Source organism: Kogia breviceps, chromosome 11 (assembly GCF_026419965.1).
Source record: "Kogia breviceps isolate mKogBre1 chromosome 11, mKogBre1 haplotype 1, whole genome shotgun sequence".
NCBI lineage: Eukaryota > Metazoa > Chordata > Mammalia > Artiodactyla > Physeteridae > Kogia > Kogia breviceps.
In genome coordinates this window covers 28,760,773-28,776,097 of record NC_081320.1, presented here as the reverse complement: position 1 = coordinate 28,776,097, position 15,325 = coordinate 28,760,773, and the positions used below count along the sequence as shown (strand labels likewise).

The 15,325-nt window shown below is 44.0% G+C and overlaps 1 pseudogene; it reads right to left on the bottom strand.

The window, feature by feature from the left end:
- Positions 1-14,484: 14,484 nt before the first annotated feature.
- On the bottom strand, positions 14,485-14,593 carry LOC131766019 (5S ribosomal RNA; annotated as a pseudogene).
- Between the last annotated feature and the right edge of the window lie 732 nt (positions 14,594-15,325).

Below are 15,325 nucleotides of genomic sequence, written 5' to 3'. Positions count from 1 at the left end.
AATCTGCAGACAAGCAGGTTAAAGCTCTGCCCACCAGAGCAACACCCAGCTCTACCCACCACCAGTCCCTCCCATCAGGAAGCCTGCACAAGCCTCTAAGAGAGACTCATCCACCAGAGAGCAGACAGCAGAAGCAAGAAGAGCTACAATTCTGCAGCCTGTGGAAGGAAAACCACATTCACAGAAAGATAGAGAAAATGAAAATGCAGAGGACTTTATACCAGATCAAGAAATAAGATAAAACCCCAGAAAAACAATGAAATGAGGTGGGGAAAGGCAACCTTCAAGAAAAAGAATTTGGAATAATGATAGTGAAGATGATCCAAGACCCTGGAAAAAGAAGGAGGGCAAAGATCGAGAAGATGCGAGAAGCGCTTAACAAAGACTGAGAAGAATTAAGGAACAAACACCTAGAAGAATTAAAGAACAAACAAACAGAGGTGAACAATACAATAACTGAAATGAAAAATACACTAGAAGGAATGAGTAGCAGAATAACTGTGGGAAAAGAATGGATAAGTGACCTGGAAGACAGAAAGGTGGAAATCACTGCCATGGAACAGAATAAAGAAAAAGAATGAAAATAAAAGAAGACACCCTAAGAGACCTCTGGGACAATGTTAAACGCAACAACATTCGCATTATAGGGGTCCCAGAAGGAGAAGAGAGAGAGAAAGGACCCGAGAAAATATTTGAAGAGATTATAGTCAAAACCTTCCCTAGCATGGGGAAAGAAATAGCCACCCAAGTCCAGGAAGCACAGAGAGTCCCAGGCAGGATAAACCAAAGGAGAAAAATGCCGAGACACATAGTAATCAAATTGACAAAAATTAAAGACAAAGAAAAATGATTGAAAATGATTGAAAGGGGAAAATGGCAAATAACATACAAGGGAACTCCCATAAGGTTAACAGTTGATTTCTCAGCGGAAACTCTAGAAGCCAGAAGGGAGTGGCATGATAAATTTAAAGTGATGAAAGGAAAGAACCTACAACCAAGAGTACTCCACCCAGCAAGGATCTCATTCAGATTTGACAGAGAAATCAAAAGGTTTACAGACAAGCAAAATCTAAGAGAATTCAGCACCATGAAACCAGCTCTACAACAAATGCTAAAGGAACTTCTCTAAGTGGGAAACACAAGAGAAGAAGATGACCCACCAAGACAAACCCATAATAATTAAGAAAATAGTAATAGGAACATACATATTGATAATTACTCTAAACGTGAATGGATTAAATGCTCCAACCAAAAGACACAGGCTCGCTGAATGGATACAAAAACAAGACCCATATATATTCTGTCTACAGGAGACCCATTTCAGACCTAGGGACACAAACAGACTGAAAGTGAGGGAATGAAAAAATATATTCCATGCAAATGAAAATCAAAAGAAAGCTGGAGTAGCAATACTCATATCAGATAAAATAGACTTTAAAATAAGGAATGTTACCAGGGACAAGGAAGGACACTACAAAATGATCAAGGGATCAATCCAAGAAGAAGACGTAACAATTATAAATATATATGTACCCAACATAGGAGCACCTCAATATATAAGGCAACTGCTAACAGCTATAAAAAAGGAAATTGACAGTAACACAATAATAGCAGGGGACTTGAACACCTCACTTACATCAATGGAGATCATCCAGACAGAAAATTGATAACGAAACACAAGATTTAAATGATACAATAGACCAGATAGATTTAATTTATATTTATAGGACATTCCATCCCCAAACAGCAGATTATACGTTCTTCTCAACTGCACATGGAACATTCTCCAGGATAGATCACATCTTGGGTCACAAATAAAGCCTCAGTAAGTTTAAGGAAACTGAAATCATATTAATCAGCTGTTCCGACCACAATGCTATGAGATTAGAAATCAATTCCAGGGAAAAAAACGTAAAAACACACAAACACGTGGAGGCTAAACAATACGTCACTAAATAACCAAGAGATCACTGAAGAAATAAAAGAGGAAATCAAAAACTACCTAGAGACAAATGGCAACAAAAACACGATGATCCAAAACCTTTGGGATTCAGCAAAAGCAGTTCTAAGAGGAAAGTTTATAGCGATACAAACCTACCTCAAGAAACAAGAAAAATCTGAAATAAACAATGTAAACTTACACCTAGAGGAACTAGAGAAAGAAGAACAAAACCCAAAGTTAGTAGAAGGAGAGAACTCATAAAGATCAGAGCAGAAATAAATGAAATAGAAACAAAGAAAACCATAGGAAAGATCAGTGAAACTAAAAGCTGGTTCTTTGAGAAGATAAACAAAAATGATAAACCTTTAGCCAGACTCAAGAAAAAGAGGGAGAGGACTCAAATCAATAAAATTAGAAATGAAAAAGGAGAAGTTACAACAGACACCACAGAAATACAAAGCATCATGAGAGACTACTACATACAACTCTATGCCACTAAAATGGACAACCTGGAAGACATGGACAAATTCTTCAAAAGGGATAACCTTCCAAGACTGAACCAGGAAGAAATAGAAAATAAGAACAAACTTATCCCAAGCAATGAAATTGAAACTGTGATTAAAAATCTTCCAACAAACAAAGGCCCAGAACCAGAGGGCATCACATGTGAATTCTACCAAACATTTAGAGAAGAGCTAACACTCGACCTTCTCAAACTCTTCCAAAAAATTGCAGGGGAAGGAACACTGCCAAACTCATTCTATGAGGCCATCATCACCCTGACACCAAAACCAGACAAAGATACTACAAGGAAAGAAAATTAGAAGCCAATATCACTGATGAATATAGATATAAAAATCCTCAATAAAATACTAGCAAATAGAATCGAACAACACTAAAAGGATCATACACCATGATCAAGTGGGGTTTATCCCAGAGATGCAAGGATTCTTCAATATACACAAATCCATCAATGTGATACACCATATTAACAAATGGTAGAATAAAAACCATATGATCATCTCAATAGATGCAGGAAAAGATTTTGAGAAAATTCAACACCCATTTATGATAAAAAATCTCTGCAGAGTGTGGGCATAGAGGGAAACTACCTCAACATAATAAAGGCCATATATGACAAACCCACAGCAAACATCATTCTCAATGGTGGAAAACTGAAAGCATTTCCTCTAAGATCAGGAACCAGACGAGGATGTCCACTCTCATCACTATTATTCAACATAGTTTTGGAAGTCCTAACCACAGCAATCAGAGAAGAAAAAGAAATACAAATTGGAAAATAAGAAGTAAAATTGTCACTGTTTGCAGATGACATGATACCATAGATAGAGAATCCTAAAGATGCCACCAGAAAACTACTAGAGTTAATCAATGAATTTGATAAAGTTGCAGGATACAAAATGAATGCACAGAAATCTCTTGCATTCCTATACACTAACAATGAAAGATCAAAAACAGAAATTAAGGAAATATCCCATTACCACTGCAACAAGAAGAATAAAATACCTAGGAATAAACCTACCGAAGGAAGTAAAAGACCTGTACTCAGAAAACTATAAGACACTGATGAAAGAAATAAAAGATGATATAAACAAATGGAGACATATACCATGTTCTTGGATTAGAAGAATCAATATTGTGAAAATGACTATACTACCCAAAGCAATCTACAGATTCAATGCAATCCCTATCAAATTACCGGCGGCATCTTCTACAGAACTAGAACAAAAAATTTTAAAATTTGTAGGGAGACACAAAAGACCCTGGATAGCCAAAGCAGTCTTTAGAGGAAAAAAGAAAGAGCTGGAGGATTGAGACTTCCAGACTTCAGACTATACTACAAAGCTACAGTAATCAAGACGATATGGTACTGACACAAAAACAGAAATATAGATCAATAGAACAGGATGGAAAGCACAGAGAAACACACGTACCTATGGTTAACTAATCTATGACAAAAGAGGCAAGGGTATACAATGGAGAAAAGACAGTGTCTTCAGTAAGTGATGCTGGGAAAACTGGACAGCTACATGTAAAAGAAGGAAATTAGAACACTCCCTAACACCATACACAAAAATAAACTCAAAATGGATTAGAGACTGAAATGTAAAACCAGACACTATAAACCCCTTAGAGGAAAACTTAAGCAGAACACTCTATGACATAAATCACAGCAAGATCCTCTTAAACCCACCTCCTAGAGAAATGGAAATGAAAACAAAAATTAAAAAATGGGACCTATGGGGCTTCCCTGGTGGCGCAGTGGTTGAGAGCCTACCTGCCAATGCAGCAGACACGGGTTCATGCCCCAGTCTGGGAACACCCCACATGCCCGGAGCGGCAGTGCCGGTGAGCCATGGCCACTGAGCCTGCACGTCTGGAGCCTGTGCTCCACCACGGGAGAGGCCACAAGAGTGAGAGGCCCGTGTACTGCAAAAACAAAAAAAAAGGGACCTAATGAAACAAAATCTTTTGCACAGCAAAGGAAAACATAAACAAGATGAAAAGACAACCATCAGAATGGGAGAAAATATTTTCAAATGAAGCAAATGGCAAAGGATTAATCTCCAAAAAGCAGCTCATGTAGCTTAATATCACAAAAACAAACAATCAAATCCAAAAATGGGTGGAAGACCTAAATAGACATTTCTCCAAAAAAGACATACAGGTTGCCAACAAACACATGAAAGGATGCTGAACATCACTAATCATTAGAGAAATGCAAATCAAACCTACAGTGAGGTATCACCTCACACCAAGTCAGAATGGCCTTCATCCAGAAATCTACAAACAATAAATACTAGAGAGACATTTATTGGATAAAAGGGAACCCTCTTGCACTGTTGGTGGGAATGTAAATTGATATAGCCACTAGGGAAAACGGTATGGATGTTCCTTAAAAACTAAAAATAGAACTACCACATGACCCAGCAATCCCACTACTGGACATTTACCCTGAGAAAACCATAATTCAAAAAGAGTCATGTACCGCAATGTTCATTGTAGCTCTACTTACAATAGCCAGGACATAGAGGCAACCCAAGTGTTCATTGACAGATAAATGGATAAAGAAGTTGTGGCACATATATATAATGGAATATTACTCAGCCATAAAGAAAAACGAAATTGAGTTATTTGTAGTGAGGTGGATGGATCTAGAGTCTGTCCTACAGAGTGAAGTAAGTCAGAAAGAGGAAAACAAATACCGTATGCTAACACATATATATGGAATCTAAAAAAAAGTTCATGAAGAACCTAGGGGCAGGAAAGGATTAAGGACACAAACGTAGAGAAAGGACTTGAGGATACGGGGAGGGGGAAGGGTAAGCTGGGACAAAGTGAGACAGTGGCATGGACATATATACACTACCAAATGTAAAATCGATAGCTACTGGGAAGCAGCCACATAGCACAGGAAGATCAGCTCGGCAATTTGTGTCCACCTAAAGGGGTGGGATAAGGGGGTGAGAGGGAGGTGCAAGAGGGAGGCGATATGGTGTTATATGTATACGTATAGCTGATTTTTTATACAGCAGAAACTAACACACAATTGTAAAGCAATTATACTCCAATAAAGATGTAAAAGAAAAAAAAAGCCCAGAGATAAACCTACACACCTATGGTCCACTAAACTATGACAAAGGAGGCAAGGATATACAATGGAGAAAAGACAGTCTCTTTATAAGTGGTGCTAGGAAAAATGGACAGCTACATGTAAAAGAATGCAATTAGAACACTCTCTAACACCATACACAAAAATAAACTCAAAATGGATTAGAGACTGAAATGTAAGACCAGACACTATAAAACTCTTAGAGGAAAACATAGGAAGAATACTCTTTGACATAAATCACAGCAAGATCTTTTTTGATCCACCTCCTAGAGTAATGGAATAAAAAACAAACAAATGGGACCAAATGAAACTTAAAAGCTTTGCAAAGCAAAGCAAACTACAAACAAGATGAAAAGACAATCCTCAGAATGGGAGAAAATATTTGCAAATGAATCAACAGACAAAGGATTAATCTCCAATATATATAAACAGCTCTTGGAACTCAACAGTAAAAAAAAGCAAACAACCCAATCCCAAAATGGGCAGATGACTTAAACAGACATTTGTCCCAAGAAGACATACAGATGGCCAAGAAGCACATTAAAAGCTGTTCTACATCACTAATTATTAGAGAAATATAAACCAGAACTACAATGAGGTATCACCGCACACCAGTTAGAATGGACATCATCAGAAAATCTACAAACAACAAATGCTGGAGGTGGTGTGGAGAAAAGGGAACCCTCTTGCACTATTTGTGGAAATGTAAATTGATACAGTCACTATGGAGAACAGTACGGAGGTTCCTTAAAAATCTAAAAATAGAATTCCCATATGACCCAGCAATCCCACTACTGGGCATACACCCAGAGAAAACCATAATTCAAAAAGACACATTCACCACAATGTTCATTGCAGCACTATTTACAATAGCCAGGTCATGGAAACAACCTAAACGCCCATAGACAGACGAATGGAAAAGATGTGGTACATATATAAAATGGAATATTACTCAGCCATATAAAGGAATGAAATTGGGTCATTTGTAGAGACGTGGATAGATCTACATACTCTCATACAGAGTGAAGTAAGTCAGAAACAGAAAAAACAAATATTAACAAATATTAACACATACATGTGGAACCTAGAAAAACGATACAGATGAACCGGTTTGCAAGGCAGAAATAGAGACACAAATGTAGAGAACAAATGTATGGACACCAAGGGGGGCAAGTGGTGGGGTGGTGGTGGTGGGATGAATTGTGAGACTGGGACATATACATATACATATACATATACACACATATGTATAAAATAGATAACCAATAAGAACCTGATGTATAAAAAATTAAATTAAATTAAATTCAAAGAATAAAATAATATTTTAAAAAGAGAAAAAAGCGTTTTCCTTCCCATAGACATATTTATATGAATGAATTATTTCCATGTTTATATCTATAAATACAAGAAGAGGAATAAAACCTACCTTGAACCAAAAAAGAAGAAAAACATAACCCACTGGTCATACAGAGGAAAACCCTATCAGGGCACTTGCTCCAGTGGCGAACAATTCTGAAGTTGGTCAGAGGTGGGGAATCGTCTCCCATGCAGCCAGCAGCGCCCCCGCAAGGAGCGTCCTCATTGCAAAGCTGGGGGACGGTGCCGAGGCATCTCTGAGTAAACGTGAGCTGAGCCCCAGGCTAGCTGCTACTGAACTGTTCCCACTCTTCCCAGGTAAAAATGTGTGCAAGTACTTGAAAGCCTAGAGGAAGGGCCGTGGAGCCACAACAGCCATGGTACACAGGCCGACTTGGTGCCTGGAGGTCAGCCAGGCTGGTCCTGGCCCCAGGCACTCTTATGGAAGCTTTCTATTTCCCTGCCTGACGTACCCCTCCTGTCCCAGCCCTCACTGTTTTTTTTTCCTTCCTCACCTTTGCCCGGGGAGAAATTCCAGCGGCAGGTATGGGTAATACATCCTCTTCTTTAGCAGGTGGCAGCCTGGCAACTCCTTCAGAAAGTCCAGCAGAGCCCCACTCACACTGGGGCACCCACAGAGCCGCGGGCCCTACTCCCTCCCACAAGCCCAGCCCTGAGACTGCTGACAGGGCAGAGAATATGACGTCAGGTACAGCTGCAGGGACTCTTGCTGCCTGGAGGGGTGTTTATATTGACCTCAGCCCAGGCACAGCTGAGAAGGGCTGGCCGGCCAGGTCAGGCTGCCCAGGTCAGCCAATCCTCCCCTCTCAGGGGCTCACAGTTGCAGAAAATGGGCCTTGCTGCACCGGCCAGGTCCAAGGAACAGGTGTGGCGTCCTGAGGGTCAGGATAGACAAGGGGCTGCAGCTCTAGCTTGTTTTCTAATCATTTTATCTGGTCCATGAGTGGGAGACAACTTCAAGAAGACCCTCTCTTAATGAGAGGAACCCAGGAGTCAGGGAGAGGAGGGGTGGTGGGTGGAGACAAAGCCTGGTGCCCTGGTTGCAGTGGAAGCTTCTGGGAGACCTGGCAGAGGGAGGCCGCACAGAGTGAAGGTCAGGGTCACAGACCTGTCGGAGCCGCTGTTTGTTAGTTCAAGTTCTGCTCTGAGGTGCTCTGGGGCAGCTCTGACCAACAGGTGAGCTGGGGGTGCTCTGCAATGAGGGCTATGTGCACAGTTCCTGTGTGCCCAGCCCTGCCGGTGTACCTGCCCAGGGGAGCTCCAAATCCTGGCAGGGGCCTGACCACTAGAGCCCCGAGGGCTGCTGGATACCTGCAAAGGTGAGCTCCATATCCTGGGAGGGCCCTGACCACGAGAGCCCCGTGGGCTGCAGGGTACCTGCCCAGGTAAGCTCCATATCCTGAGATTGGCCTGACCACGAGAGCCCCATGGGCTGCTGGCGACCTGGTAAAGGATGTCAGGACAGTCAGTGAAGCCACCGAGGATATATATCCAGTAGTTCCTAATTCCTACACACTGCTGGTCATTCTACCATCCACCAGAACATGCTATTCTGTATTAGACTTCAATGATGCCTTCTTCTGTATTCCATTATCCCAGAGTCACAAGAAATTTTGGCTTGTGAGTGGCAGGACTCAACATACAACAGAAACAATACCGCTGAGGCGTCCTGCCCCAAGGGTTCAAAAATTCCCACACCATCTTTGGGGAAACGTTAGCTAAAGACCTAAAATTCTACCTCTGGAAAAGGGAACCCTCCTTCAATAGGCAGATGACATTCTGATCGCCAGCCCTAAGGAGGTCTCTGAACTACTTAGCCAATAAAGGATAGAAGGTGTCCAAGAAAAAGGCTAAATATCACAGACTAAGGTGACCTGCCTGGGCTTCACTCTCACAGAAGGTCAGAGAAGGCCATCCCAGGAAAGGGAAGAAGCCATTTGCAGCCGTACCCCTTCTAAAACTAGAAGACAGCTTAGGGGTTCCTGGGGAGGCCAGGGTTTACTGCATCTGGATCCTAACTTCAGTCTAATAGCTGGGCCTCGATATGAAACACTGAAAGGAAAAGATGATGATCCTTTTGAATAGAATCCAGAAGTGGCCATTGAAGAATGGAAAGAGCAGTCAATTCAGACCCTTGCCCTGGAACTCCCTAATTTAACTAAACCCTTTGACCTTTACATTCCCAGTCGAAGGTGAATCGCCCTTGGAGTATCAATGCAAAAACTGGGACCACTTGAAATGGAACAACGCAAGAATGCCCTCCAGGTAGGAGAAACTACGGTCACCAAGGGCTTGGCCCGCCACCTCATCCGGCCAGGATACTGGGGGTATCGAAAAACCTGGAAATCAGCAGCCTGCAAGGCCAGGTCCCTCCCAAGAGAAAAGGACCCCACGTGGTGATCCTAACCACCCACCAGGCCCTGAAGTTGCAGGGATTGCTCCGTGGGCACACTGACCTCGAGTGAGGAGGCCCTCCAACTCCAGCCTCCAGAGAGACAACCGGGGGCAACAGACCCCCATGACGACTCGTGTGACCATCACTTGACCTGGAGCTTCTCTCAGAAAACAACAAGAGTGTGCCCCAAAAGAGCAGACTATTGCTTGCAGGACTTACTGCACCCAGAGCGGAGCTAATAAGCTTGGCGGGGAAACCGTAAATAACGCTGTCACCATAGAAAAGCCTACAGACACCGCAGTGATGGCAGCCAATGAGACCGGCTGGACTCCTGGCTACTTCAAAAGGCCGTTGACTCAGTGGCCGTCATGGTCCTGGATCATCACCGGCCCTGGACTGTCTGGGAGTTGAGCAGGCAGGGCTCTGACACCTGGTGCTGTTTGTACGTTAATTCAGGGGCCTAATTGAAGAAAGCGCAGACTACTGGTCAGAGCATCTAGGCTGGCAGAAACCCTCAGCCTAAGGTGGCCAAACAAATGTGGGGTGGGGTAAAGCTGCCGCCCCCCAGCAACTCTGCACATCTCTTTCCTGGACCCTTAAAAGTCATTAGAATCTAAGCACTTCCAATGCTGGTGCTCAGGCAGACAAGCAGTGAGAGAGGAGGCCTGGGGACAATCAACCTCACCTGGAGGCTGCCAGGGAGCAGTTCTGCCCCTCCCCCACAGGTATGAGGACTCCCAACTCAGCACGAAGCAGTTGCAGAAGAGGGGTCTGCACCCTCAGCCCCCCAAGAATGAGGAACGGGACAAAAGGCAGAGGAGGGGTTTGTCGCCGGCAAAGCCCACTAAAAATTCCTGGGAGATAAAAATAGAATCTGGGCAATAAAATAAAATCTAACCTTTTTTTTCCTTTGTGCTTTGTCTAATTTCACATGCTCCTAGGTTTCCACATGCAGAGGTCCCACACCCGGCACTTCAGACCCGATTTCCTACTGCAAAATGGCTGGGCCGACACCTCAGCTCTCGGGGCCCCCGTGCAGACTCGGCGACATAGAGCCTGAGCTCCAGCCAACCCGGGCCGTGGAGAGCTCTGCGCCTCCCTCCCGCTGACGCTGCCGGGATCCCTACCCAGCAGCCTGTCCCACAGCCCACGGGGGAGCGCACGCTCTCACCTCTCCATTCTCTGATCAAAATATAAAGTTTCCTTTGCTTCTGAAGCAAACTCAGTCTCGTTCTTTTGGCTCCAGTGACCCTGGGCAGGGGGACCCTTGTTGGGACCACTCTGTAGGATCAGTAACAGAAATTGAGAACATTGTACCTTCAATGAACAGATGTGTGAGCCAAACTGTAATTAACATAGAGCAGTGTGTAAGGCTCGTGTAAAATAAGATGTTTCTAACACTTCCATTTGATATTTCCATCACTTTATTATAAGCAAGTTCAGTGGAGGGCTTTGTCTTATTTGTCAGGTCAACATTAGAGAAATGACGTGATTTCTTTCCAACGATGTACAATACATCTAATAATCTTGCCTGAAGCTTCAATCTTGTTTTGAATGCTTTTCCATTGAAAATGATACCTCTCCTTCAACTCCCCCATGTCTGAGAAGTATAAAATCTTAGAACGTATTATTACCAAAGGGGAAACGTGGGAGGAGGGATAAATTAAGAGTTTAGGATTAACACATACAAACTGTGATGTATAAAATAGATCGTCAACAAGGAACTTCTGTATAACACGGGGAACAACATTCAATATTGTGTAATAACCTATAAGGGGAAAAAATCTGCAAAAGAATACATAACTATATCTACATCATCTATCAACGATAGATAAAATGTAACCTAAAGGAGGTCGATGGTGAGCTCTTCTGCCCTGAAGATTTCAATCATCTAAAGCTCGGACTCTGCCTACTGCCCAAGGCCCTTAATGATCATACATGTACCCGTAGCTTAAAAATTTCCCAATTTGGGGTTCGGGGAGACACTGATTTGGAAAAATCCCTGGTGTTCTCCTTACATGAAAGGGGCTCTACCTACAGCTAAAACATGCCTGACACCCAGAAGATGGTACACCGTTTGATCGGGAAGAGTTTGGAAATGACACGTCATCTCCTCAGCTCCTGGTAGTCGGGTTCACCCCTGCAGCCTTTTTTCTAACAAGCTCCCCACTTGAAGAATCAGCACATTTAACCTCCTGTTTTGTACAGTTAGGAATTTGTAAGGAGGATGAACGGGAAGAGGGGGAACTAATGAGAGACCAGCTCTAGGTGTTTGGACAGGCACATGCCACTCTAATTTCCAATCAGGAAGAAGAATTAACCAAAGGCTCAGCCTGCCCCCTGGAACCACAATAGGGCCTGTAGCAATCCTGTGGTTTTGTGGCCAGTTCCCAAAAGAGGACTTAAAAATGGAGCTCAGGGGCACTGCAATTCACAAACCTGCAGGGTTATAAATGATAACGATCTTCCAAAAATACACTGAGGTAAGGCAACGAAAAAGATTCGAAAGCAAGGCAAAATTTCAGGAAAAAGTTTTCAAGAGGTACGTTGGAGTCGCCTTTAAAGCACATGAAAAGTGGCAGAACTTCGCAAATGATGCAGTTGGCCAAAACATATATTTTTCCTAAATATATTTAGCAAAAATGCATACACTCTTTTTGGCCAACCAAACAATCAGGGCATGCAAATCAGCACTACAAAGAAGTCTCACTTCCCATCTGTCAAAAGGGCCATCCTGGAAAAGTGTAAAAACCAGAAATGCAGGACAGGCCATGGAGAAAAGGGAGTCTTGTGACACTGATGAGCGGGATGTAAATTGCCAACGGCCGCTCTGGAGTAGTGTATGGTGTTTCCTAAAACATCTAAAAAACAGAACTACAATGCATAGGGCACTTCCACTCATTGGCGTATATATTCAGAGAACCAAAAATCGACAGATCACGGGCACCTCAAAGTTTAGGGCTGCTTGGTTTGCAAGGACCTCAGCTTGGGTACACTGAAAATATCCTAGGAAAGAGAAAAATGGGTAAACAAGTTGTGGTACTTATGTACAATGGAATATAACTCAGCCATGAAATCAATATCATAAGGCTACTAACAGCATAATGAGTATATTTAGGAACGATGATGTTAAGTAAAATAAGTCAGACAGAAAAAGAAACTTATGATAACATATCACTTACCGGGGTTTTCGAAAAATTGCTACACATGAACTGAATTACAAAACAGAACACAGAGTCACACATTTAGAAAACACACTTATGGCTGCTTAAGGGGAAAGGTGAGGTGGGGTGATGCATAAAACGAGAGTTTCAAGTGAGCACAGATACCGTTCCATAAACCAAATATGTAATAGACATGACCTACTCATTGCTCAATGAACTGGACTCAACACATCCTATTCACTGCAGAAGAATACATCTGCCTAGTAAGAATCTTAAAAAGTATTTATTGGGCTTCCCTGGTGGCGCAGTGGTTGAGAGTCTGCCTGCCGATGCAGGGGACATGGGTTCGTGCCCTGGTCCGGGAAGATCCCACATGACATGGAGCGGCTGGGCCTGTGAGCCATGGCCGCTGAGCCTGCGCGTCCGGAGCCTGTGCTCCGCTACGGGAGAGGCCACAACAGTGAGAGGCCTGCGTAACGAAAAAAAAAAAGTATTTATTGATATCTCTCTGTAAGTGAATCAGCTGGGTGTAAAACGGCATAAACACAGCATTGAAAATCAGCTGAACCCCATTAAAAAATAAATTATAAAAAAATAAAAATTAAAAAAACAAACAGTGAAAGAGAGAAACATTCTTACAAAATTCTTTCAGGGGCTGTGATGAAACCCTGATTGACCACATCTAGACACACAACTGGATGAGACATAAGGCTGGACACTCTTGGGGCCAAGAGGATTGGTGAGGTTGGGTGAGCAAATGCAGACCCTTTAAAGTAATACTGCGTGGTACCCATTCCATGGGTCCCAACTCTCCAGGTTCAAGGGAATCTTCCTACAGCTAAAACATGCATGGGAAACTCATAGGATGGTACATTGTGTGATCGGGAAATGTTTCTAAAACACATCTCATTTTTCATCCCTGGTGCTCGGGTTTGCCATTCCAGCCGCTTTATTAACAATCTCCGCACTTGGAGAATCAGCACCTTTATTTAACCTCCTGTTTCGTACAGTTTGCAATTTGTCCAGAGGATGAACGGGAAGAGGGGGAACCAATGAGAGACCAGCTCTAGGTGTTTGGACAGGCACATGTCACTCTAATTTCCAATCAGGAAGAAGAATTAACCAAAGGCTCAGCCTGCCCCCTGGAACCAGAAAAGGGCCTGAAGCAATCCTGTGGTTTTGCGGCCAACTCCAAAAAGGCGAGTTGAAAAATGGAGCTCAGGGGCACTGCAATTCACAAACCTGCAGTGTTATAAATGATAACAATTGTCCAAAAATATACTGAGGTAAGGAAATGAAGAGGATTTGAGATCAAGGCAGTATTGGAGGAAACAGTTTTCAAGAGGTAGATTGGAGTCGCCTTTAAAGCACCTGAAAAGCGGCAGAATTTCAACAATGATGCAGTTGGCCCAAAAGGGCGTATGCGGTTTTTTCCTGAATATATTCAGGGAAAAAACGCATAAGCCCTTTTTGGCCAACGAAACAAGCGGGCAATGCACATCAGTACTACAAAGAAGTCTCACTTCGCATCGGTCAAACGGCCATCGTGAAAAAGTGTAAAACCCAGAAATGCAGGATAAGCCATGGAGAAAAGGGAGCCTTGTTATGCTGGTGGAAGGGATGTAAATTGCAAACGGCCACTCTGCAGAAGTGTATGGTGTTTCCTAAGACATCTAAAAAACAGAGCTACAGCGCATAAGGCACTTCCACTCATGGGCGTGTATCTTAGCCCCGACCCTGCGGCGGAGTCTGGATCCGGGCCAGCCACCGCCAGAGCGTCTGGTGTGCCGCTGCCTTCCAGAGCCGCCTTCTGGCCGCCCTAGCCCCGGCCAGGCCGGCGGGGAGCGCCCCCTCTGGCGCGCGCTGTGGTGGGAGGGGCCTGAGGAGGTGGGGGCCTGCAGCGGTGCCCGGCCGGGGCGGAGGCGGCCTCAGCCCCGGGCGACTAAAGGAGAAGGCGGGGCGGGAGGCAAAAAGCGTACAGCACCCAGTATTCTCAGGTGGTCTCCCATCCAAGTACTAACCAAGCCCGACCCTGCTTAGCTTCCGAGATCAGGCGCGTTCAGGGTGGTATGGCCGTATGCAGGGTTGGGGACCGCGGGCTGCCTCTTGAGGCCCAGCTTCTCTGGCGCGTGCGCCTTACCGCCAGCCCCGCGGCCAGCCCGCCCTGGCAGGGCCCCGCTGCCCGCCCAGCCAGGGGAATGGAGGTCTCGGGTACCGCGGGGTGGTGGAGGGGTTGGAGACCTCCCAGCCCAGGGCGGGAGGGACCCAGCAAACCCTTTGGCGCTTGGCGCCCCGCCCCAGATCCCGCTCGTCTCTCACAGGGATGTGGCCCCGGAACATGTCCGGGGACATGACAGGAATCATCTTAGCCAACTCAACCCCAGACATTGTGCTCCAGGATACATGCTATGTAGTAGCACACTTCCATGACCTAATGTCCATGGGAGCAGTCTTCACTATTATGGGAGGCTCCTACACGGATTCCCACTATTCTCAGGTTTTACAGTTAACTCAGCATGAGCAAAAATTCACTTCACAAGTATATTTGTAGTAGTAAATATGACTTCCTGCAGCACTTTCTTGGCCTCTCAGGGATGTCACTACATTAGTCTGTGTGCCCTGAGGCACACACAACATGAAATATTTTGTCTTTAGGCTCATTCATCTCAGTAGCAGCAGTAATGCTAATACTCTTCATATTTTGAAAAGCATTTGCATCTAAACAAGAAGTCTTAGCAGTGGAAACTCCTACTCCTAACCTAGAATGGTTACACAAATGCTCTCCACCATATCCTATGTTTCAAGAATCCTAT